The sequence below is a fragment of the Stegodyphus dumicola genome, chromosome X1, assembly GCF_044657685.1.
Source record: "Stegodyphus dumicola isolate Sdum_Otavi_A_Nest chromosome X1, ASM4465768v1".
Taxonomy (NCBI): Eukaryota; Metazoa; Arthropoda; class Arachnida; order Araneae; family Eresidae; genus Stegodyphus; species Stegodyphus dumicola.
In genome coordinates, this window is record NC_140780.1 from 203,630,342 (window position 1) to 203,658,202 (window position 27,861).

A 27,861-nucleotide genomic window follows, 5' to 3' on the forward strand; every position below is an offset into this window, starting at 1 on the left:
TAACAGGAGGTACGCTTTTTAGTTATTCCATGCGAATTATAGGATATCCACGTAGCATCTTGCATTACTCAACGTTGTGTTCCTTCTTCTAATACCAATACAAAGAGACAAAAAAGCATTTGTACTGGTTAAGTCCAGTATTTATATGCAAAAAATGGAAATTTATTATGCGTATTTCATTTTATTTAACGCATTTAATGGAACAGTTACATAATTCAGAACTAGTCTTGACAGCGGATGATTTTTAAGAATGCAAACTATCTCAAGAAATCATATATATGAACATTACAACGATCGGGACATTTCGGAAGAATATTGTAAAGGTTTTAAAGTTATTTCTTTACTCCGAATTTTCCTTACCAAAGAAGACAAAAATTTCATTTTTTTGGAAATTTTTTTAAATGGGAGAAATGTTTCTTTTTTAATATTAAAGCAATTCTCATTGCTACGCAAGTAAATAAAAATCCAATGTATAAAAATAGAATAAAATGTAAGAGTAGAGTTTCGAGGTTGAGAATAAACTGAATCATTTCACTATTCACTTGACGAAAAGAGGCACAGAACACGTCAGCTGCAACAAGCAACCTGACAACAATCTTAATTACTTTCCTGTGTTAAATGCTGCTCGAATTAATGCAAGTATAATTTTACTGTTCACAGAACACGTACTCGTTCGATTTCGAAACCGACATTTTTCTAAAACCGTTAAGTCGTCGTATGAAAGCGGACACAGATCAAACATGAGTATACGATTCGTTAGAATAATAGACAGACCTATGTTTGCCAGCTTTAATTAACTGCTGAAAAAATAAACTCATTTATAGAAACTGTTTTAAGATGAGCAGTAACAAGAACATAAACACCCATTTAGGCTACAAGTGAAAACTAAGTGAAATACGGTACATAATTTATTAAAATAGTTTTAAATTATTTGTTGCTGTATTTTTCCAGTTAAATAATATAGGAACTAATATATGTATATTAAATGTATATGAAGTGAGATAAATAGTTTCAAGTATGAGGTACCCATTAGCATTTCTGTTCTTTATTTTAGCGCCTTTATTCCCAGATTATGATTATGGAATTTCCCTGGAAATACACACTTCCTTACTACAGCTTTTTCTTTACATACTGCTGTGTTATGGCCATAGAATATGGCACAGGAGAAAACTCCTCCGTCGTACTTTACAATTGGAATTAATTTCAGCTTTTGAAATTCGTTTTTGTAGATCTCCCCTATAAAAGAAACTGACCACTTTAAGCAAAGATTTTAAACTACTTTCAAGTAATAAATAATGCCTTATCCTAAAAATTTTCTCTCTTGCAGATTTTGTGAAAGAAGGTTCTCTGTTATTGAACTGACGCGGAATGTTTTTCCTTGTTTTCGGCAGAGCAGATAAAATTGCTATTCTGATAGCACTTGAATGAAATGTACTCTACATGATGAATAAAAGTCTGCTGTAACTTATGGAGTAGCAAGATTTCAATTATTTCAATAATAGTAACAATATTGCGTTGTATTCCACAGGATAGCTTTTGCTACCGTGAAGGACCGGAAATAGACAATGTCAGTGATTTCCGGTGAATGTTGACACATACCAGATATGTCGGCGGAAGATCGAATATTTGGTAGTATTTCTTATACATTCGAACCATCGGCGATATATACCGATAAGCATAGTTAATCTCTGGTGGGAGTCGAGACGACAAGCCGAGGGAGAAGCGACTGAACAAAATCTTTTGTTCTGCCACTATTGAGGTAACGTGCCGAGATGACTCTTATATAACTTTAATCACATAATTTAATATGTGTAAGTTTATCATTGGTGTATTATTTCCTTTTCTGATTTATAATGTACTATTCATTCTAGGTTCAATAGTTTATTTACATCTGCTGTTACATAAGATTTCTCCCATTTTGTCATATATCATAATATGTTTTAATAATAAAATATAATTTAAAATGTTACATTAATGTCTTAACTAAAATATTTTTATTCAATATTCACCCTAAATGCATGTTGAATGTTAACATTTGCCTGTGTAAATGAGAAATAACAGTAATTAACAAATAGTTCCGACTTTCACCAAGTGACTGTGGGAATGCTGGCGTTCATCGGAGAATATCAGCATTTGCCAGATATCGGTCTTTCACTGGAACAGCTTTGATAGGCTTTCAAATATTCTTCCATTTAGAATTTTAGAATATTGTCACATTTTATTCAATGTTTTAGTCCTTAAAGATCTATAGTAAAATGCTCAATATTTTAGAGAATTTTCTAAATCTAATCTTTCGTATTTTAGAGAATATTTCCCTTTTTACATTTGCAAACAAAGATGATTTACGGATTTCTAATCGCATATGCTTTCTTAAAGCTGTCAGCACGTTCAAGCATAGTTAGGGAAATTTGAAATAATAAAAATTCAACACTAGCGTTTCTATAGATATCAAGAAGATAAAATTTTAGATGTCCAGTGCTGCACTGATGCAAAATAATGTCATAATTCTACATATTGTATTAATTGCAGATTATCTTTTGCAGCGCCAGAAATGGTCAAAACTTTTACGATATGATTTGTTAGTTTTAAACAACATACATTTTTTATTTATATTTGAAAAAATATATAGTCTAATTTTACATATAGAGTAAGAAGGATACGTAAACGCATACTTCTAAGAAAACATTGTTTTATAATTTTCAGTTTCATGCATTTAAAATCTTTGACAGTATTTTTGGATAACGAAAAATTATCAAATAATTTCATGAGACATCTTATTTTTTGTATTATCATATTTTAACATTTTGCTGGCTTTATAGCTCTGTATGAAATTAAAATTTAAACAAATAAAATAAAATCTGAAAGCTTTGAGATTTTACATTACGCCCAAAGGGGCATTTTTCTAACGTTTTGTGCGCTACTTTTTTTATTAAATATCATGTTCTTCGCACTTAAACCGTAAAACTCAATTCAGCAACAATATCACAAAATAATTTTAAAAATGAGCATATCTTTAGAATTTCACACAGTCTCGCGTGCTTGAGATATTTTTTCCCTTTACAGTATTTCCATTGCTCGCTTTGAAATCGTTGAGTTTGTTAATCAAAAATTTGTTAAAGTGTTACAAAATATGAAATCGTTAATAAAACAAATTTTAAATTCCAAATATGGGCTTCCAGACGCTCATATTCAGTGGAAGATTACGCTATTCGAAATTTGATGGCTCTAGGTACGTTGTTTTATCACAATACGAGAAACATATGTACATTTATGCAGATTCTTCATTATTTAATTTCTTTAAAGATAACACAGGGCTGTAATATTTGGTGGCAACAATTTGAAAAGTTAACCGACATTGATAGTGAACCGACGCAAAATGCCAAAACGAAATTAATAGCCCTTCTGGGCTAACGCCCTTTCGGGTAATAAAAGTGTTTGTTGTAAAACATAGAAAGTTATAGTGAATTTTTTGTATTATCGTTTAATTCTGCATGCCGCTAGACTGCGCACGCCATTTCGATTGTAACCTTTGAAATTTTTCTTTTAAGTTTAGCTATATATATCTTTATATAGTGTTTGAATTCGTTTATAGAGATATCTTTGAATTTATAACAGCAGCTGTATAAAACAAATAAACAAATCCACTTCTCTTATCAAACACACAAAGTTTAAAAGAAAGTAACTCGGGTTGTGTGCGTATTCTCGTCTCCAGTTGTCAGCTAAAATGCTAGCTGCGTTTGTGTGTGAAAAATGTGAGGCGCAAATTTTGTGCATCTGTATTAAAATAAATTCAAAATCTTAAATAGCTTTACATAGTTGTTATCTCTCTACCGCTTGAGTTATCGCGTTTTCCTCGTTCCTTGTATAAATAAAAGTTTATAAATAAAAGTTATATGTTACAATTTGCTCTGTGGTATTAGCAAAGAACAAATAAAGAATTTTGTCTTAGTTTGACAGTTTGAACAAGTCACTCTGTTCAGCTATTGCAAATTATTTTTTTCCGTTTTATTGCTTAATTAATATATTGTTAACGAGTCAGCTTTTATTTTTAAATATGTGTAAATGGTAAATTGCTATATAGAAAAAAGAATAAGAATTCTATTCTTTTACATTGAAATTTCAGAAAATACAATTCAGTAATTCAATAAAATAAAAATATGAAATGAAGGAATGTAATGATTGTCATAGATCGTAAATATTCATAAAATTTTCCCATTCTTAGAACTGTCGTACTATTATTATTATAATTTGTTTTGTTATACAAATACTAAGACGGAGCTCGTTTCCTTATTTAGTACTACTAGTAGTAGCATTAGTCTAATTTAGTAAATTTTGCAGAATAACCTCTTGCCTTCAGTTACATACGGAAAATTTCTGAGTTTCCGTGTACGGAAATATTTTTGCTTACCTAATGTTGCATAAATTTGAAGAATAGTAAACGTCATTGAGCATCACGAAACAATTATCTCTCGGATAGTTTGCATATGCATTTAATAATGAGATTAAAAATGCTATGGTGCTGAGTTATTTAAATGAATTAGAAAATGATTTTAATAAGATTCTGAAGCTCAATAAGAAGCTCTGAATTTAGCAATTTACGAGCTTAAAAAGATTTCCCACGTCTTTAATTTTCTGGAAATCAAATATTAACTTATAATATTCAGAAATAATATCTATTCATTTTCAAATAAAATAAATTAGAGACTTTAAAGAATTTATTTTTGATTCTCAGAATATATCACATAATATTTAAACATTAGCAGTGCTTTGCAGAATGATTTTAAAAATTTGAGAAATATTTTAAGAAAAACGACTGCTACTTTTCAAAGGGAATTCAATTTCCATTAACATTTATTGCAATATACACTTTTTTATTTTGTCAGTTATTAAAAAGAATTATTAAACATATTTATGAATGTTATATGGAGGTTTGGTATACTATTTGTTTATTTATTTTTTAAAAAACGGTAATAACCGAAAAATATTTAATGAAAAATGCATACAAAGTTTCGTTATCAATTGAAATACGCGATCTAGTGATTTATGCGTATATACATACACACAGATATATATATATATTATTTTTCCTGAATTTCCATAAAGCAAAAATTGTTCACTGAAAATGTCAATGATTTGTTATTCAGGTCTCGTGTTTTAAATCAGATCCCTCATCTTTCGTAACTTCACTCCTAAGAGCACAGAGAAAAATATGCCTTGACGTACATCCAAATATTCAGCTTTTATGACGTTCGAAAATCTTGGCCGTAAAAGGGATAAGGGAAAAATTTTCCATTCTCAAACTAAACAAGAAAAGTCAACAGATCCTAAAATAAAACGTAAAATGACAAACTTACCAGAAAATTTTAGAAATGGGAAAAGCAATGAAGGGAACAAATAAGAGGATGCAAAAAGGTAAAAAAAAAACGAGAATCTATACCAAGATGTTATTTCTCTTGCTTTATGATGTGGCAATTTACTTCCAAATTTTTGTACCAGCTTGGTTAAAAAGGCGTAGAAATGAATGACTAGAAAAATTCACTGACCGTTTTTTCAATGAGCTATGTATAATGATGTTTTGTATTCAGTCGAATGTGGTGTGCTTTAAAAAGCACAATTTGGATGAAAACTAAATAAATATTCATGTCGAAAGTTTAAGTATGAATGCCTGATACATTACGAGACTTAACTGTAGAATATTCAGAAGACAATGCTATCAGCGTTATTGTACAGTAAAACCCGTTCAATCAAAATTCGCATAGTAACATAAACTAAGACTGAATTTGAAAGCCTGAAAACTAGACCCTTTCGTTTTTTTAAGGAACTATTTTACCATTTTCTCATTTCTCAGAAATAAATTTATACTTTATAATTCAAATAGGTTATCGCATCATATTTGTATTAAAATTTGTGGGATATGAAATCTCTGTCCTGGATACGATTATTAAGGATTTTAACGTTTATTAGTAAATTACGTCAATTAAAATTTGCGTCACACTGAAATATTTAGCAAAAAAAATGAATAAGTTAATAATAACGATGCAGAGGACAATCCTGTTTTAGGAGCGAGAACTGTGAAACATCCTCTGTGCTCTTACCGGGATTTGAATCACGTATCTTCCAAGTACTTCCTAGAAATGCTAATCACTTACACTATACAACCTCGCACAGGGTCAATAAAATAATTCCTCATAGTGGCAGCCTCAAAGATTTAAATAAAATTTTGCTGCAGGACATCTCAAGTAATTCTATGAGGAATGAGCCTTTTAGCCATTCAAACTTGTGATGGAAAAGTCACTACGTTCTTGTCTGAGACCTATCATAAACATTTTCAAACTTACTTATTTAATTAGGGATGCAAATTATTTCTTTTTATTATTATTTATTCTTAAAATTTAAACGCAAGCTTAAAATGGGAATTTGGGTGTTATTTACATTCTAAATGTATTAAAATATACCATTATTTTTGCAAACGCTGTGTGCAGTAATAAGTCTTTTCTGCTTTTTGTACTATTATATATAATCCCAAACTGTTTTTGGTCCACCTATGTTAATTTTAAGAATTTCTTAAAACAGGTTTAGGAGATATTTTTTTAAATTCAAAAGTGTACGTGTGCCAAAATATAAGATACGTTTATTTCGTAGATTAAAACTTTTTCTACTTTAACAAATTTGTTAGAAACTGCATAGATCATTAACTGATGTAAGTAGTAGAATAATACTCTGAAAATGTTTGAAGAGTAGAAAATGCGCCATGCGGAACAGACTTACAATGAAGAAAATTTCCGAAAATTTGGAAACTTCATGGGCGCTGGAATCACTATTTATCAATAAATATTATGATCAAGAGAGAAGAAAAACTCTCATAGTTTTTATTAAAGATGACGCCAAGCACAAGGTTGCCGTTTTGCCTAATTTTAAATATTATGATATTCTTAAAAGATTGTTTCCGTGTTTGACTGGCAAGGAGAAAGCGTCGTACTAGGTATTTCGGCTTGCTATGCAGAGTATGATATGGACTATTACGATGAAAGGCATTCTGAGATTTATGTGTTCAAAGCTAACAACATCCGGCACTTTGAAAAGTAGCTCAAACATCAGACTCATGATATTGGTCAACAGACATCTACTGACGTTATAATACGTCAAAATTTGCTGGAAAAACAAGTCATAAAACACCTGCAAATTGTTATTTTCTGAAACATTGGTTTCAGCTAGAAAAAGTGGGAGCTGTTCTTTGCAACTTCTAATTTTCTTGAACTGAATTCGACTGCGGTGTATTAAGCAAGAGCAAAGAAGCATTTCCTGTGAAATATTCGTAGATTTTGCTGAAATGAAACCTAATCGCATTATTTTGATTGAACTAAATCGATCTGACGTTTCGTCTCTTACTTTTTAGGGTTTACATATAAAATTACAATAATGTACTTGATAATCTATGAAAACTAAAACTTTTATAATATTACTGCGCTTCTTTATTTACTCTTTTTATCCTTTGTTTACACTCTCTTATATTATTCTTTCTAAGTTTTGAAGTTTCTTATATTTTCGTCTTTTACTGTGTTACATTATACTGGTTTTCTTGCTGTGTTAAAACATATATAATTATTGACAACCTTGTAATATGCAGGCTATTAAAATTTTATTGCTTTTTCATATTTCAAAATAATCTGTATTACACGTCCCAAGCTGGCAGTATAGTTCTTTTAAATTTTAGGTATACCCTAGCCTTAGTCATAGAATTAGAATCTCATAGACTAAAGTGTCATGTTCTGCTTGATAATTATTTTAATCTGGAAGATATCATGGTACTTTCAGTTTAGTAATCATTTACCTCTGAAAATGTATATATAAATCTCTTTTATTAAACGGTTACGTAATTGAACTTGTTTCCATAAAATAAATTTTATTTATGTGTCTGGAGGATACAATCATAACGCTTAAACAGCATTTTTCAACACTTCAGTTTAAGAAATAGTTACTTTAATATTCCCTAAAGTCCATTAATTAAAGAACAAATATTTCCATTATCTAATTTTTTTTTGTATAATAATGTTGTAAAATGCTGTATATACTTATTCATGTTTATTACTCTATCTTTTCACTACCAAGGAGAGGGAATATTATATAATATATATTTTTTATCAGTTATCTTCTGTTAAGTAAAAGACATAATTTTACAAAAAATGTCATGTATATTTTAATGAATCACTCATAATAGACTGCATTGTGACTGAATTTGTTGAGTTATCTAAATGTAAATTTTCTCCCGATTATTCATAAGGGTGCATACGCCAACAATTTTTTTACCTTTATGTATGTCTGAATGTAATTTTAAAGAACTCTCTTTTCCTTTTATCTAAGAACAGAAGAAAGAATAAATTCCCTTGAGAATCTATATTTGAAGGTAACAGAATACAAATAAAAAAACATAATGGAGGTAAAGAAAAAGTACGAAATTCATAAATTTTCAAGCTAATACACATTCCACGAGTCACACTATAAGCTTATTTGAACAAGTAACTAATGCTGTCTTTCCTGCTCCCCCAGGTCAACAGAAACTTTATCAAAGCTTTGATTTACACCCTTTTGTATGTTTGTTCTTTAGCTTCTGCTTAAAAAGAAGTACTGTTTTTCCAAAATTTCCCAAAAGGCCAGAAGTTCACTTGGAAGTTAATAGATTCAGCTGCATTTAAGTATGAATGTTTCAACAAAATGTTTCGGATTTTATCTCGACATTAAATGACATCGCAGCTGTGGTTTCAGGGTGAATGCAGAGTTAAGTTTTTCTCTATCTAAATAACTCTTACACATATTTCTTCAATTTACTTAAATTTGTTGAAATTCCTAGTCCAGAAAAAATATTAGCAGATTTAAGAAATAAAAACGATGCTTAAATAAAGTTAGTTATATATAACACATGCTTTACTTTATCTTTTAAAAGGGTTAATAATCTGTATATCGAGTGGCAGAAGATTTCTAAACTTCAAACTAAAAATTATATAATTTTTCTTTAATTTTATGAATTTTAAATGCATATTTGCTTCTCACTCAGTTATAAAAGTGTGTGTTCTGATATGTTGGGTTACCCCCAAAATAATACGGTTTTCTTCAAATGCATGAGCTAAATCTCAGAGAGGAATGGAATAAACCACCTGCATCAACTTGCTGTAAAAGCAGGTTGTAACTTTATTTTATTAATTCAGAAAATTATCGCGTAAGTTAAGTTGCAAGCTTATACCACTGACATTAAAATTTTCATGTTTGTTTATAGAGAAGAACAAAGAGAAGTAGCCTCGCTTAGTTTAGAGCTATAATTTTTCCTCTTCTGATATCCATTGTTTCGTAGCTAAATTCTGCAGCTACAAGATCGAGTAATCAATCACTCTCAAAGAAAAGAAGAGCTTAAATTCTTAACTTTGGCAAAAATGGAAAGGAAACAGCGGCTTACCGAGAAATTAAAAAAAACGGTAATTTGAAACACTAAAACGTAACATTTACTAGAACAGCAAAACTTCCAAGGATAAAATGTTTTTTTAACAAAAGGAAAGATTTTTATTATCGGTAATAATAGAATAGCTTCCTGTCAAGTGGGCATTATTCCAGACAAGCAATTATACGAAAATGAACTCATGACAGTGCATCTTTTCTGTTATTGATAAAATATGAAAATGCAATTTTTGTGCGGCAGAGGGGGAAAAAACGCTTAATTAATAATGGGGATTCGTTACCATATTATGTGGTGCTTTGAATGCAGCAAATATTTAGAAACATTAATATATTTAATGCATCTGAAAAGAAATAAAATGGGGTATTTATCCTATAACTATATCTTCAGTTATTCAGTTCTTTCATGCGAAGTAAATTAAGAGGGAACTTAAGTAAGAATCGGGCGTTGCTACTTACACAGATGGGAAAACAATGATGAGAATTTATTCATAGTTGTTTTTGCGATATTTTAACTATTGTTTTACAATTCAAAGGATATAAGAGTACTATCATCATATGAAAAGAAATTTTCAAGTTATATAGCATAGGGCTACAATAAATGCTTCAGCAGATTTCCAAACACTGTATTTTTATAAATTTTACAGATAAAATAATAACTGATATGTAAGGAGTGCAGAATCAGAAATCCTTTTTCAAAATTAATACTGTCATAAACATAATTAAAATACCAATTTTTTCAGATCTTTTTCGTTAGCTGCTAATATTTCAATATGAAGATATCCCAACCACATCACATCAGTATATGACAAAGTATTAAAAGTTAATCCATAGAAAGCGCACATTTTGAGCTTAAATACCTGCACATTCATAGCTTTGGAGTACATTCGGAAAAAAAAAACCCTTGAAAGGTACTTTTGACGAAAACATCTGACGTTTTGTTTAGAAAGCATTGTAAAGAGAATAATGAAATCATTATTATGGTAGCTATAGTTTATAAAAGGAATACTATAGTGTATGCCACCTATGTTGTAATTAATTTGTGCATCTAAAATATACTATTATTAGGAATCGGAATTTTTCACAATTTATTCTCATTCTTTATCTACTTAGCATCGTTACTCCAGTTAATTGCGTCCATCACTTTCTAATGTATTCCTTAGTCTCCAACTCTTACCCAAAAGCGTGCTAAAAATACGTTAAGTTTCAGGTTTTTTTCACTTGCAGATTAAGAAATCTTCCAGCAGATTTCTACGTATTTACTTTTGCAGTATTTGATTATGAAATTATTATTAGTTTGAATTTAGGTTATTGATACTAAGGTAATTGCCAGAAGTATGTAATAACAGAAGAAAACTTCATCGAATGTACTGAATTTCACAGATCAGAAAACTGCATACTGACAAATCATTTAACGTAAAAGTATTACAAAAAATAATGGTTAAATGCATATCAGTTGAGCACGCCAGCCTCACATACAACAAGCCCACCAAAATTCCTTACCCGGTCTTTATTTTCTCAACCATTAATCCTAGACATACACTGGTGTGCAAAAATTAAGGACGAGACGGTTTTTTTCAATATAACTTTGTACAAAAGCTTTCCAAATCAACACATTTAATACCGTAAGATCCCCAATACGTAAGGACATGTAATGTAAGCAACACTTACTAAAAGAGAAATCAGAGGGATAAAAAGAAGCTTTATTGAAAAGGTAGCATGGAGCGCAATGCGACTGAAGGCCGAAACATCCCTGTGATGGGTGTCCAGCAAGAAACATCCGGTCTTTAATAGGGGATATGATCTCCCCTGACTGCTAGGCAGGTTTCACAGCGTCTGCCCATGCTGAGAATGAGGGTGTCAATGAGTTGTTGAGGCACTGCTGCCCATTCGTCTTGCAGCGCCAATCGAAGCTCCGGAATCGTTACTGGTGGTAAGGTACGAGCTGCCAAGCGTCTGCCTAGAAAATACGATACATGCTCGATGGGATTGAGATCCGGAGATCGTGCCGGCCAATCCATACGTTCAATATCCTCACTCTCTAAGAGCTGTTCGGCATCTACTGTGCGATGACATGGTGCATTGTCGTCCATGAAAAGGAACTGCGACCCATAGCGCATCTAAAAGGGCGCACATATGGAAGAAGAATCTCGTTACAATAACGGGTCCCGTTGACTGAACCTGCGTCGAAGATGTGAAGGTCTGTACAACTACCAAGCATGATGCCTCCCCAAACGAGAACACCGCCACCTTCATACCTGTCCCTTTCAATGATGTTCGAGGGATGATTGCAGCTTCCCCGCTCTCTCCAGATGAGTATGCGATGAGAATCGCTACTCAGACTGAATCTGCTCTCATCTGTAAAGAGTACTCGTTCCCATTCATTGTCTCTCCAATTCCGGTGTTCCCGGCACCACAGAGAACGCCTTCTCCGATGGGCAGGCGTTAGAGGTACACACCGTACAGGGCGTCGTGCAAACAGACCACCACCGTGCATTCTTCTGGCCACGGTAAAACGCGATATCGGTCGTCCAGTAGCCTGTGTCATGTGTCTAGCGATTTCTCCCGCTGTCTGCCGCCTGTTTCTTCTGGCCTGTAAGGCAATATACCGGACATCTGCGGGTGTGGTTCCTTGTGGACGACCACTACTAAACCCCCGGATAGCTGTTTCTGTAGTTTGAAATTGTCTCCAAAGTCGTGAAACGGTGCTGTGAGCAATTCCGAACTCTGCAGCCACACTTGTCACACTGCGGCCTTCCTCCAACTTCTCTATGATTCGACCTCGGGTAAAAGCATCCAGATGTCGTCTAACAGATTGATTATTCGTCATTTCTCGCTGAGGCAGCAACTCGGTGTGATTTTAACTGCTATACGGCGTGCAATCTCTTTGCCAGAAATACTGATCTTACACCGACAACATGCTTTATACTACTCAGACACTCACCTATTACGTCTACCTGCATATCTGCGCATGTGCTACCGTACGTCACCTTAATCTCCTTATTGGTCTTTCTGTCCGCTCTGCCTCTTCGTTCAGCTGATATACTAATTTTTCGACTTCGTCCTTAATTTTTGCACACCAGTGTATATTTCCGCATGAAAAATGTCTTACATGACGCAAAGATTACATTAATTTTTAAGTGTTACAAAATATAATATTACACGTGTTCCTTTGACTTTTTGTAAGAAAATATTCTACTCTACTCTTTATTTATACATGCAGAAAGAAAAACAAACTAAAGTACCAAAAACAATTTTAGCCTGTCTTGTGCTAAAGCTACAAGACTGAAGTAAATTAAACATAAAATGTCCAAAATTAAAATTAAATTGGTTAAGCTGGAATCAAAACAAGGCAATCCCTCAATAATATTAATAACTGTAACCTTGGATAAAAGGTACACATAATTAGCTAAACATAACCAAAATTAATATAAGAATTTATTATTAGAAGAAAAACTCGAAAAATAAAAATGGAAATTATAAAGAAATAAAAACTGAAAATTAATCTCCTTTGTCTGAAAGCCTAATTCAGAACTTAATCAGAGGAAAATGAATTAAAGTTTCATAAAAGTTGATTAATGTGTATCGAATACGTGTTTCGTTCTTCTGAATCATTTGAGATTAAAAACCGATAAAAGATTCTGTCTATAATTTACTTTTCAATTCTACGTACAAAAAACTATGTACAATTTAGAATTTTATGTGCAATTTATTTTTGGAAATTTCTTTAGGAAAACATTTCAGTTTCTTAGTATTATAAGTTTAAGGTTCACTTAATCGGGAATCAGACATTCTTTGAGTTTTGTTTAAATGAAATTTTAAGTGAATTCCTTTAATTATTAATTTTTAATTTCTTTTGAAAGTCGGATTTGCATTTTAATGTATCTTTGCCAAAATTTGTTTTTTAGAGTAGTCATTTTTGCATAATGTAGTATTTTACTTATTTTCTCTACTTCCAAGTGATCGAATACGGGTAGAGAAAATTCTGAAATCATTTGATATTTGGTCTTTCGGTTTTAATTGAATTTTAATGTTTTTATTGAAAATTTAATTGAATCTTTTATCGAGTTTTAATCTCAAATGATTCAGAAGAACGAAACATATATTTGAGATACATTAATCGACTTAAAATTTCTTTTCTCCTGATGAGTCCTGAATTAGCGTTTTAGACAAAAGAGACTAATTTTCAGTTTTTATTTCTTTAGCAATTTGCATTTTTATTTTTCGAGTTTTTTCTAATAATGAATTCTTATATTAATTTTTATTATGTTTACCTGCAATGGTTTACCTTTTATTCAAGGTGGAAATTATTAATATTATTGGGGGAATTGCCTTGTTTTGATTCCAATTTCCTTTTAATTTTGGATGCTTTATGTTTAATGTATATATATATAGATAGAGAGATTAGAAAAAAAGAGGAAGAAGAAGACAAAATGCAAAAGGTTTGACTCCGTAAGACAAAAAATGACCGAAATATTTATTTTCCAAATCTGCAATTTTTGACGTCATATTCAGTTTGCATTGAGGGGTCGGTTAGAAAATAAATTAAAATTAATATAAGCTGATTTCTTTCTTTTTAAATGACATTAAATAATACTGTCTTATGATTTGCGAGTGTTTTTGATTAGTAATTTTATTTCATTTCGTATGAGTAAAGAGGTTTCGTAGAAAACAACTTGTAAGTTTTCTTAGTTAAGGTGTCTAATATCTTTATTTAGGGAAAAAATTGTACAATCAATATTTTTCATAATTATCTGCATATAGTTGCTTCACATAATCTCTTAATGTCAGAAATATTTTCCTAAAGGACATTTTATTTTTAATTACGTACAAATGCAAAGAGTATGCTCTTCAATTTGTGCACTACCACTGAATATCGCTCTTGATTTTATCATCAAATATCTCAGTCAGTTGTATGGGAGATATACATATTTTGTGTGCTATATAACGAGTGCTATAAGATCAGATTTCTTAATTTTAACAAAATGATTTTTCTGAAGTTTAAAATACTCAATATTTATTTCATCTGAAACACTTTTGTGAGCGCAAGTACTTTTGTAACTGCTATGATAAACACTTGTGAAAGCAAAGCATGAATATGGAACAGAAAATATTGGGTCTTGAATTAAAACACATTATTCAATCCAATAGAACAAACTCAACAGAGGACAAAATCTAGTAATGCTATCTTTAAGAATAGAAAGATAGCATGGATGGATGGAATTCGTGTATTCATCGGAAGTTTTCAGCCAGTAAGTCCATACATACAGGAACAGCTTTGTTTGAGAAAATATGATTAATTTTGCAATGAGTTTAATTCCTTTAAGTAATGGTGTTGCATTACTTTAAATGCAACGTGATTAATATGGAAAGCATAACAGCGATTCCTGTTTTGAGAACAATACTAATTCTTTAGCATGGACTTAGTACCTTTGATATAGCCGATACCTGTGCTAAACATATTATTCTCTAGTTCATGATTAGGTTTTTCTATTGAATTTTCCTTTAAAGCTAATCCATAATGCATCAGAGAGTTAGATGCTTAAGTAAATATTTGAAATGTAACTAGTTGCTTTTAGACTTCAAAATATTGTTTACAAAATAACATCATTCAATTCCCAAAGGAGCTCTTTCAGTTGAAATTAAGGGATTACCACTCAGCATTTCAATTCATTTTATTTCTTAAAAGGTTTTCCGACAACAAATTAATCCCACCCATATAATTTATTTTTAAGTACTTATAATACTTTAAGCTTTTCGTTTCAAAGCGTCGCCTTGGGAACTTCGCTTTCCACTATCGCATATCTGAAAGGAAATTTCAGAAAGAAAAGAATGCATAGTTAAGTTATGAGAATAATCCATCGGTTTTGATAAGCTAAGTAAGACGATGAAATTTACAGAAAAGCTTTTTACCTCCATATTTGTAATGAGATTGAAATGTTATTAAATAGTACGTCAGCGTTCAGAATCTTTCAATAAAGCACTTCCTGATTTCAAATATTACTCCCCAACCGCATTTTTGTCGCAGTGGTACAAAATAGGTTTCTCTAATCGAAATCTCCTATCGTACTCTGATTAAAAGCATAAAATAATTTACTTAAATAATAGAATATTAATGCAAAGAATTTTTTTTTTTGTTTTCAATAGAAAATATGCTAGAAGGGTGAAACGAAGACGTCTTAAGTTTAAACAGCAACTCATATCATTAAATAATATAAATAATTCTTATTTCAAACTGTGCTTTAAAGAGGGACAGAATTAATAAAAGTGAAGCAGTCTCATAAAACTCATAATTATCAAAATTTCTGGGATTTGGATTTACGTTTGTGCGAATTTATTATTTCTCCATGAAGGTGGCTTAGTATGGAGATAGTTTTTCATTTAACGTAGCTCTAGTATGAGCCCGCAGAAGGCATCGTATAGTTTCTAATATATGTTGTTTTACGTGAAATTACCTATTCCCTTTGACGTGGTGCGAAACATCTTGTGTATTTAAAATATTGGGATTAGGCTCTTTCCAAATTTTCGGTAAACTTCTACTAAGCGAAAATTTTGCTGCGTACTAAATCATTACAAAAAATTCTTCTTCTCTTAAAAAAGTCCTTGTTATGTGTAGAATACAGAACTTTTATGATTTATTTGATGGTTAGGGATATTAGACTGGTTGCATCATTTCACGTAGAGCGTAATAACTCCTGGATGTCATTTCTTGTATTCACGAAGCGAAAATATGTTTATCTCAAATCTTGGTAAATTATTATTTGAAATTATTATTATTGAAATCTTATTATTATTTGAAATCTTGGTAAACTACTAATAAAGAGGCTATGATGAGATCTAACTCAATGGCCGTTATAACCAGGAAAAAGATCAGACGCTTGAAACACTTGTATCAGGTGTACAATTATAAAGGGCGTCAAATCAGTTAAAAAAATTAAATTCATTTGAAAAGCTATGGCTTAGCTTTCAATTTTGAAACATACCAAGAATGATCTTTCAAAACACCAGATTTAAGTGAAAGCCTTTTGTTAACGCTATGCTAATTTAAAATTCTTTATATTTTGTTCATTCTGTGCTATACGGCCGCCTGTCTGATTTCCATTGATCATTTTGTAGCAATTTTCTTACTCAGAATAGCGAATCTCAGTTTACGTTTCACGCAGAATAGTTTCAACGTAATAAGGAGCTAAATTATTTCAATATGTATTAATTGATTCATTTCATAACCTTACCGCAATGAGGATTCTTTAATATATATCTTTTATTGCATGTTTTACATTACTTCCAAGAAAAAGTTAAGATCAATTTTTATAATAAATAATTGAGATAAATTAAGATGCAAATAAGAGATATTAAGAGTTTCTTAAATGGGATACGGTTTTAAAGTTTTTGTGCGCCTTGTTTCTTAATTCTAAAATTATTGTTAGAACTAAGTCCTTACTCTCTTATATAGAAATAAGTATCACAGTATAAGAATTGAAAGTAGAAACATTTATTTGTTAGACATAATCCCTCAAAATTCAGTCGAAGTGGAACTAGAAGATTAAATTAAAATTGTGTAAAGATTTTTAACGTTAAGTTTGTCTTGCATCATTTTTCGTCATTAAGCCCTCCATTGAACAAAATGTATAGCTTTTGTTCTGTCGTACTCACACTTAAATTTCTCTGAGAATTTCACGATTTTGATTTCATTGATATTCCCAGAAAAGCTGCAGTTGTTGCTAGACCCATGCAACAAAACAACACCTTAGTTTCATTTCTATTAAGAACTACAGTGTAAGGTTACAAATGTCTTCTTTTCTGAAGTGATCCACAATTAAGAATGAAACAATAAAATGAATTGATTAATTTTAAAGAAATAAAAAAAATAAGATTTAGAGGATTTCAACTATTCCGGCTAGGTCTAGAGAATTGGTACTAAAGTTGTAGATTCATTAGGTATTTTGAAGCAGGAATCGTGAAAAATGAGCAATGCCTTCGCCGGGAATAGAACCACGGACCTCTGGAATACGCTCCCAGTGTGCAGACCACTACACCACGAAGGCACGCTAAGAAAATGAGAGAAATACCTTATATACTCCCCCTTTTAAAGGGCAACTGGTGGTTTTTAGAGGACCCAAACGTCAAATCTTGGTGGGAAGAATCATCATCCACCATTCTTTTAGTTAGGGCGCCACTGTAGAGTCATTAGGTATTTTGAAGCAGGAATCTTGAAAAATAAGCAAAGCCTTCGCCAGGAATCGAAACATGGAACTCTGGAATACGCGCCCAACGTGCAGACCACTACACCACAAATGCACGCTAAGAAGGCGGGAGAAATACCTTATAATGGTATTGGTCACCATTCACCAATACCGGAAGTGCCGAAATAATATTCCAAATACCGGAAATAATAGTACTAAATAAATAATATTTTATTTTATTAAAATTGCTGTAATAAAATACTGCTTTATTAACTTGTTTAAATAGATATTAAATGACAAAAACAATCAGTTATTTTCGATAATGATTAAGGTTTTCAGCAATATATTGCGATTAGATTCTTATTTGCCCATCAGTGATGGAGTGGATAAGCTCACTGAACATGTTTGACTCAGGCCAAAATTTTAGTGAACGAGAGAGTTGTGTGAGTATTGTTCTCTTTTCCCTGTGTAATGAGAATTCGAAATTCGAGACAAGACTTATTCATACCCTTAAGCGTATAACCCTAGCTTACTTTTTCTGAACAATCTGACCAAACTACTAAAACGAAAAGCATTCATTGGTAATGATTTAAAACTGTTTAAAATTAGATAGAAAACTCAGTCCGTCGTACTTCATATAATTTTTAACTCGTTATTACGTATTAAATTGTATCGTCATGCATAAATCTGATAGAATGAATCAAATGATAAATCATTACCTAGAAGCTGAAAATAATAGCATTTTGAAGCAAATTAATTAAAATCTTGTCCACGCAATAAATTTAATATTGTTAGAAACGGAAAAGGTGAGTAAAACTTGCAACTAGGAATTATAACTGTATAAGTGCATTCTTGCAGACGGATTATACTGATTTCTAATCCCGATGAAAGAGTTGGCTGCTTGGTTGCGTTTCGAGGTTTTACCACACATGTAACTCAAATACGTTCAGTTTCCTTAGAGAATTCTGTACAAAGGCACCTCCATTTTCAGTTTCTTAGAAAACTCTGTACAAAAGCATCTCCATTTCCTTAGGCAGTATTGAATTTATATGCTTTGCCATAATGAATTAATCCGGCAAAGAAATATAGCAGAGGAATAATAATTTCTTTACTATTATGTGAAAAGAGACAATTTAGCTTCAAAAATGAATATATCAACAGACATTGAAAATAAACAAAGAAAAAGTTAATATATCGCACTGCCAAAAATCAATTAGTTAGAGAATTAATTTTCATAAAAATACTTTTTCGCTATCGAAATGGAAAAAAAAAATATAGATGTTTTAATCTCATAAACAAACTTGGGATTTGAAGATTAAAGGGGGCACCTTTCGATTTCCATTTTATTTCTGGAAAAAATTAATGTTATTATATTCAAGCTATTTAGGGCCCACCAGCGGCCGAGCGGTAACGTCGCTGAACACTGGTAGTTCGGTCCGAGGTTCGAATCCCGCGAACGGGCTGGTTGCATGGGTGTTTTCGTGGTTTTCCCCGTGTGTAACGTGTATACGAGCCAGTTTCCCTTAAAAAGTCCTCCACGAAGGCATCCCTCCCTTAAGGCAGATAGCCCTCGAGTGCTTTGCCGTAATCTAATAAACCAAACCAAACCAGGCTATTTAGAAAAAGCATCTTATAAATTGGCATAATTTAAACAAACAAATTATAGTTTAGCAACACTCAAATATCCAAACAATATAAATGCTGCTAAAATTTTTATCAGAAATATAAAGTTAAAAACTCAATCCTTTCGGGATGTTAAAGCTGCTTCAAGTTTGAATCTTTCAAAGATTGCACGGATAGCTAAAGCATATTTTAGGTATTATATATAAGAATATTTTAATGCTCTCAGCTACTGTTTCCAACTGGTACAGAAGTTTGAACAAACGCATGGTTATTAAAAGAAGTTCTATAACATCTTCACTTGATCAAGAAAACCTTTCAGACGCGGCTTTCCTCTGTATCACATGAATGAAGGGAGCAAACAGATTTTAAAAAATGTATTAATGATTTTGTTTCATTAAATAAAAAAATTAATTCTAAAATAAAAGGTTTCAAAATTGGTACAGTAAATTTTATGTTAATTACATTTTAACTTATACAATTTCAGTAGTATTTGCTTTTTATAAAAAGGTTTCTTTTAGTTTGTTTTCCTTTAAAATTCATAAATCATCATTTTTATCATTTTTCTTAATACATAAAGAATAAAATATAGATTATTAAAAAGCAAAAGTCAAAGAGTGAATACATAAAGATTAAACTATTATACAAATTAGAGTATTATGGTTGAAAAGGAATTAGATTATGATGAATATAATAATTATGATGAATTTTACTGCATACAGGACTTCATATGCTTGTCTGCAGGTGAAAATAATCTGACTTTTTCTGCTGACAGTGCAAAGTTCAACAGCGTCATTCAGAAAAATTAGCATATTATCAAATCTAATAACTTTATTTGTTGATCTTGGAAAAAATAGCTTGCTTGTATTCTTAACACAAATTAATTAAAAACCTTGTTTAAATGAATTGAAATTTCGCATTATAATATAACATTTATAATGTTCTAGCTGAAAAATATATAGAAAATTTTAGTGAGTTTTGATTTATCTTTAAATTCTAAAGTATTAAGAGACCTAGAGTCAAAATATAAAATTCAGTTTTATAAAATTAATACTGAAAAACATAGCAATGTTCAAACACATACAGAACCATCATTATCTACATCTCCTAACGTCTGATGAGTGGGCGCATGATTCCATATTTATAATAGAAATTTAGGATTTCAGATTGTCAGAAACCATTTTATGAAGTAGTCTCCATCTAAGTAATTATGGAATCACTTCTTCTACATTCCACCTTATTTGTGAAAACCTGTGAGTACAAAACGGTCTCTACTAAGCGTTTTCTTATACATCGGTTTGACACAATTCTCATTATTAAAATAGGTAGAATTTTAGGAAAATTAATTCTGTTTTAATGCGGTATATTTATAGAAAAGAGTGTTGAAACCATATCTCTACACATATAAGTTATACACTTAATTTTGTTTAAAAAATTCGTTTATAAGTTTGTAGAGACTTTAGGTATTTTTTGGAAACAGGCAAGATGAAAAATGAGGGAATCGATAGGAAGGCGGGAGTAATACCTTATGTATTCTCCTTTTAAAGGGCGACTGGGGTTTTTAGGGAACAAAATCGCCAAATCCTGGGTGAGGAGAATCATAATCCAAACACCCTTTTAGTTCGGGCGCCACTGTAGAGTCATTAGGTTAATTGGAAGCAGGAAAAATGAAAAATATGCAACCGCCTTCGCCGGGAATCGAACCACGGATCTCTGGAATATCGGCCCAGTGTGCAAAACCACTACACCACGAAGGCACGCTAGGAAGGTGGAAGAAATTCCTTATAAGTTGTGTATATTTATAAGCTTTTGAGGTCATTTCATAAGTAGCCTGATCAATATTTTTGTGTTTTAGCTACATAAAAACAAAACAAAAAATATGGAAACAAAATTCGTGTGCATTTTCAACTAAAGACCTAATTTTCATACTTGAATAGAACCTGCGTAGGTGGTGTTGACAGGAAATTGGACTTTAATTTTGCATTGACATCAACAAACGCTTCCGTAATATGTAGATTCTAAGTATTATCAATGGTTAATTCTATAGTTTTAAAGCTAAAATTTTCAGCATTTTATTTTCCCTGGAGTTGTTGTACATGTATTTATATCTTTTATGTGTACAGGCCGCAATACTACTTTTTATTTTAAGTTTGGTTAAAAGTGGGCTGTATATACAAGTGAAATTGCTATACTCTGATGCGATTATATTTAATGCTTGCTCTTTCAGTATCAAATATCTATGCAATCTTTCATAAACCGAAATCTTTGAGTGGGGGTGTATATCTGTTCCGCTGAGCTTTGAACTTTGCAACACTCTTCATGTATACATAGGCCTTAATAAAAGTCTGAAATTTTTGACTTGCTCATAATTATTACATAGGTAATATTACTCATGATAACTAAGCATACCAAATAATTAAAAATTCCAAATGCAAAGTAAAGTAATAAAGTACTCTAATTTAGAAAATACTTAGAAATTGCACTTTTTTAAAGTTGCCATTCATCCAGTACGATATTAGCATATTAATATGTCCATAAATCATTTACATATTTATGTGAGCGTAACATATATATTCGCTCAGGTTATTGTTCCAAGTACTGTGCTGAGCTTTAGGTGTGTAATTAGAAATAAAGTAATTAATAGCTTAATCTATATAAAAATATATTTTTCTTAGTATGTATCAAAATTAGCTTTAAACATTCTGTGAGTTTTATTTTCCTACACTTTACGTATTACAGTTAAAATTAAAAACTTCCCTACATTACTTTCAGTTATCATTTCTTTAATAACTTATATCTTGTTTCTGCAATGAGTTCAGTGAAACGTTAAATTTAAGGAAACTTAAATGAAGTAGGCTTTAACTAGTGACGAAAAGCTGAGAAAGTTAAGTGCTCTTCAGCTATATATATTAATTGTTGTGTGAAAGTATTTAACACAAAACCAACACAAGCAGACACTTTTGGGAGCTAATTGACAAAACTAGGAAGGAAAAAAAACATGGCGATCAATAAAATATCTTTATCATCGTTTCGTGAAAATAAGATTGTCCTGTTCTAGAAGGATGAGGAGACAACAGCTTTCTCGTTAAAGCGTTTAGTTACTCCGAAAAGAGAAATTTATGACTTTCTGCTCTATTTCCTCCATCATTGTTTCCTAATGACCATCATCTCGAGTTATGACGGTTATAGATATCGTCTAGAGATGTAATTGCGTTTATTCGAGCGCCTCTTTCAAAAATCCACTTGGTAAGTCGGAGAAGATCACGTACCGAGAAAAGAAACATCCTGCTTCAAGACGAGGCTATCCGAGATCTTATCGATTTGCAATCGTCCATAAATACCTGGTCTGCAGAGCAGATAAGCCTCGTATGCTGACTCCGTACAAATAGCAAGTTTTTTTCCGATTACTAACAGACTAAAGCTAGGAATTTCACATTTGTAAGTCTTGATGCATTTTACTTGTTCAAGCAATAAGAGGCTAATTTTTCCTAAAAATCCCTACATTCCACATTTCTACCTAAAACGTACAATAAAATGTAGAGTGTAATAGCAACTTTAAAGGAACTGAATTACCAGAACTAAAAATACATCAAACGTCTAACTTGCATTTATATCCAACGCAATGATGTGAAATGTATATTCAGAACTTCAGTTCTTTTCCCTATGAAAGATGCACAGAAAAATAAGACTTTTGAATAATAAACACGGTAAATACTTTAGTGAGGATACATAGTATTATCGAATATTTAAAGTTTTGAATTTTAATTTAACATTAAACATTTTAAATCCATTTGACATATAGAATTACAGAATCTTCTTTTAATGCCAAATATACTTTTCGCAAAATAAGGTATGCAAATACTCAAAATAAAACATGAATCAATACTTTGAAATTTAATACGGTCCCTTCTAAGCAAGAACAAAATATTACAAAAGCCTTCGCTCATTACGAAGATTGAAAATAAAATATCCTGTCTTAAGTACTGTGTATACGTTTATAATATTATTTTGAACCGGAATGCTAGACAACATTAAAAAAACTTCCTCTAATTCTTCATTAAAGGTTTCCTGTAATTCGCATTAATTCAACGTTTTATTACCAAGAAAGAATATACGATTAGAAATTAATTGGCTCCTAATTTACGACTACAAAAAATAGAAATATATGACAGTATTTCCTAAAATGGCTAGTTTTAAACATTAAAAGGTTTTGATACCAAGAATTGCTATTTAATTTATCACAGAACTCAGCGAAAAAGAAAGAAATGATAAAGGCATTTCTTTGAGGATACGTTATGAAACTATTTATATTAGTAAATAATAAAATATTTTAAAAATTAATTTTTCAGTCTCCAAAGCTTGTAACATTAATTTATGAATTATGTAGATTACCTGATATTCCACACACGGTTAGCATAGTTATCTGCTCTACTGAGATGTCATTGGGAAACTGCACTGAAAGAACTGATTCAATAGTGAAAATAATATAAAGCTTTGAATTTTCTCTAACATCTATGCGAAATAAAAGTTCTGAATGCTGATACTAGACGAGAAAAGATAATTTAATGTCTGTGGTTAGAGTAATCAGTTTATAATATGGAGACTATTACGGAGAAAGAACTGATCTCTTGACAGTAGCAAAACATAGTAAATAAGGAACATAATCTGCGGCTCTATATCACTCGTGCAAACTATAACCATAATTTTATAATGTATATTTCATCATTAAATATAGAGTCATATTTCGAAATGAAATTTGAACTAATCAGCACAAAACGAAACCTAAAAAATAATTTCAAATTCTGTCAGCACAGTGCTCCTAAGCACATTGTTATGTGCGACACAAGCTTCCGTTTAATTTTTCTGAAATAATCAAAATCATTCCTCAGTGTCTAGATTTGTTTGTTTGTTTATTGTCGAGTCCATATTTCATAGAAGAATGGTTACCAAAATCTCAAGAATGTTGGAGTTATACGTCCACCCCAATATTGAGGGTGATCACCGCGGGGGCAGGGGGTCAAAAGATCTCCCATTCATCTCCCCTACCACACACAAGAAATCACACAAGAAGACTTTCGGCTCACCATATATTTAAAATGCCCCCATGTCATAAAGACAATATACATTTAAAAACATCCATGTCTTCTCTATCATTGGAACCCGGGCTTTTCGGTACGGCAGTCAGAGTCACTATCCCCTATCCATCTGGACAACATAAAATTCATAATATTTAATCACAATAATTTACAAATTTAGTTGAATTAATTTTAGTTGCTGTATGTAAAGATGCAAATTCAAGGCTTAACGCAAATGGTTCAGCAAGCTTTGATATGTCTTCTTTGAAAATTAAACGATTTTCATTTGGTTGTCGGAAATTTTAATTTAATGCATCAAATTAAAAATTTGTTCATATTACAGCCAGTACATTTTGTTGAAAAAAAAGCATACTACACGCCATAGAAATGTCTATTTGGTATAAATAAGATCTGAAAGCAGTTTTCAGTTAATTGTGTTACTAACTGGACTAACTGTTATAGACTACTACTTTAAGCGAAGAAATTCCTTTCGAGCTGTTGTTGATTATTCCAGTTACAGAAGTGTATAGTTTTAGGTCGATCATTACTTTTGCAATTAGCGAATTTATTTATTGTTTCTTCGAAACAAACAAAATCTTTCTCATCCGTTAATAAAGCTAATAAAATTTGTCTCAAAATGAATTAGGTAAACTAGAGAAACACATTTACAAGTAAATCTTAAGAAAAATTTCTTTCGGATATCCTGACAAACGAGTTTGATAAACAGAACCAGTTGTAATTAATGCTTAGAATTATTATTCAAAATTTTAGCTATGCTTAGTTAATTGATACTTTGTTAATTCAGCAATTTTCACTTGAAGCTGAAAACTGTTTTTTAATTTTATTGTCTTTTATTTTTCAAATATTCTGATCCTTTTTTAGAAATTTATTGAAAATTTTCTGAATGCTTTCGAATAATTTTTAGTTCTAGACTAAACATCATATGTGATTTTACCTAATCGTTTACTCCCACGAGTTAAAATTAACCTACTCCTCTCTGCATATTAACTTTATAAATTATACATTAATCGAATATTATTTATCGCCTAACATTAATCTTTAGGTGCCATTTTAAAATAATTTATGGGTAATTTTACAAAATACTAACAGAACTCTTCAAAATAAAAGTCATGTTTAGGTGCACTACTTGTATGCACTTCAACAACACCACAAAAATGACAATGTGTAGCTTTTTTTTTAATTATGGAAATGATTTATGCAGCTACCTAAGCGTATTTAAAGCATTCATAAAAAATTCGCAGTGAAGTAGTATTTACCGTTACTAATTTTTTACTTATGTGTTTGAGATGAAAATAATATTTTACCTTGAAATAAGATTATTTAATTGTATATAATTTAAAATGATGCATACATTCATCACCGCTCTGTCCGGGGTGTTAACCAACTTGTGGAAAGACACTAGAGCTATGACATTAATATTGAGTTCTCTTGAACTGACGCATGTAGCTTGGAATGTACATAATGATGACAGGACATTTTAATTTACAGAAAACTTCAGCACACGCATTACTTTGTGCAACCAGTAAAATACAAAATTGTAATAGCGCTGTATAAACTTGCAATTAGTTCGTGGGCTTATGTGGAAGGACAAATCATTGAAAAATATGGACAGTTGATAAACAAATAATAAAACTGAAAATATACATATCAATACAGAATATTTAAATTTGGTAGCTCGCGTGAAGGAATGTAGATTCTACCTTGAAGAAAGACTTTAAAAACCGAGGTTCAGTTGGAAAGAGGACTATTGTCGTCACCTCTGCTGCTTAAGCGTCTGCTCTCCAGAGTTATTGCTGGTTCGCGTGGCTTAATTGCATTTACTTGCTGCAACTAGTTTTTGACGGGGGTTTAAGAAACGGAATTAGTCTGAGCCTCTGTGGTTAAGTTCAGTGACCTTGTACATATCTTCAAATCTTTGATTAGCTCTTTTGATTTGAGTTACCGCCCAAGCAGAGGCGTAGTTTGTTAGCGTCGTGTTGACGCATTGTAAATTTTAGAAAGTTAATAAAGGGTACTTTTAACTCCTCTTACAGTTTTCATACAGGAGTTACTCTAGTGGACTCTACAACAATACTGGTTAAGATAACGCCATGATATATTATAAATTATTGTACTTGTAAGTAAATTACAAAAATTATACATTAAAATTTATATTACTGGTTAATGTATTTTGATTATATTTTTACCAAAAATTGTTTTTTATATGCAATATTTTCAAATTTCTGATGCGCGCAGCATTCGATGATTTTTATTATATGTTTCTTATGTACATTTTTAATCTTTAATTTATTAATTATTTATGTACTTACAACAAAAAAAACCATACTATTTTATCTGTATGATATGAATTTTAGTGTTTGGAATTCACTCATTTTTGAGATCAATTCGGTAAGATCTAAGGTTGTGCGTCTCCTTAAATAGGCTGAATATTAAGTTTAAAGGTCTGATTTACTTAATATTATACTTAAAACTTTGCTAATTTAAGTTAGCTGAATATTAATCATATTACGAGTCTTCAATATAATACTTTTACACTTTAGAAACCTATTCATTCTCAGATTATTTGTTGCACAACTGGTTTTTGTCTTAAAGAAGTCTTAAAATGAAGAGTAGTACTATATTTCAAATAGAGTAGGAATGAAAGTCCTTTGCTGCTTAATGGGAGAGGCAATAAATTCATCCATCGAAGCCAGAGGCAGTCAAATGGAAAATTAAACCTATTTATCACCTTGAGTCTCAATAGAAACTTCATTCTGGATTCTCAACAGCATTCGATAGGGTCATGTTTTCTGTTGCTATTTCTTTTGTCTTGAGAAGTATATACGTCGACCTAAAGTAAAATTTAAACAACCCGCGAAGTAATCAATCCGAAATATTCTGAGAAACCTAAGCGTAATGCATCCACCTAGTTAGCATGAATCTAAATTTAGAAACATAGTTTTCCCATTTACGAAACTTCCATTTTGAGTAATGATCTTCGCATTGAGTTAAAGTAATGGTCATTTATTTCGTACTCGAAGGCTGCCAGGCTGTGGAAATTAAGAGAAATACATGTTCGTTTCACTTTTGGACTTATTCCCTAAAACACAAATTCCACTGCTTCCATTAGTAAAAGGCGACTGATATTGATACATTCCGGTTGATTACTTCAAAATGCACGTTATATTTTTTACTTATACTTTTTTCATATGTAACTTCGCAGTAATTTTTCTTTGCCTTTGTGAAACTGTATAATTTTTTACAATAATTGCTGACAGCATATTCATCTTTACCATTCACAAATGTTTTTGTAAATACTCTCAGAATGCTCCCCATAATATACAGAGTTGCCTAGATTTTCGTTGTCGCGTCTCATTGCTGGTGGCTTTATTTTCTTTAATTTTCCCTAGTATTTTTCTACAAAGGATTGTATGAGTAGATAATGGTGTATTTCATAGTGCGTTTTTTTAAAATTAAGTTTATAAAAATGGGTACTGAAAATATTTTGATCATTGCTGAAATCTTAATATTGTTCTTGA

The 27,861-nt window shown here is 31.2% G+C and overlaps 1 protein-coding gene and 1 non-coding gene across 3 annotated transcripts in view; both read right to left on the minus strand.

Annotated features, from left to right (window-relative positions):
• LOC118200328 (uncharacterized) overlaps positions 1–27,861 on the minus strand; it is a 727,671-nt gene that overhangs the window by 259,828 nt on the left and 439,982 nt on the right. The gene's annotated exons all lie outside the window — the stretch shown is intronic.
• TRNAI-GAU (transfer RNA isoleucine (anticodon GAU)) lies at positions 20,931–21,004 on the minus strand. The gene has a single exon. It is a non-coding gene; the product is annotated as a tRNA-Ile (tRNA).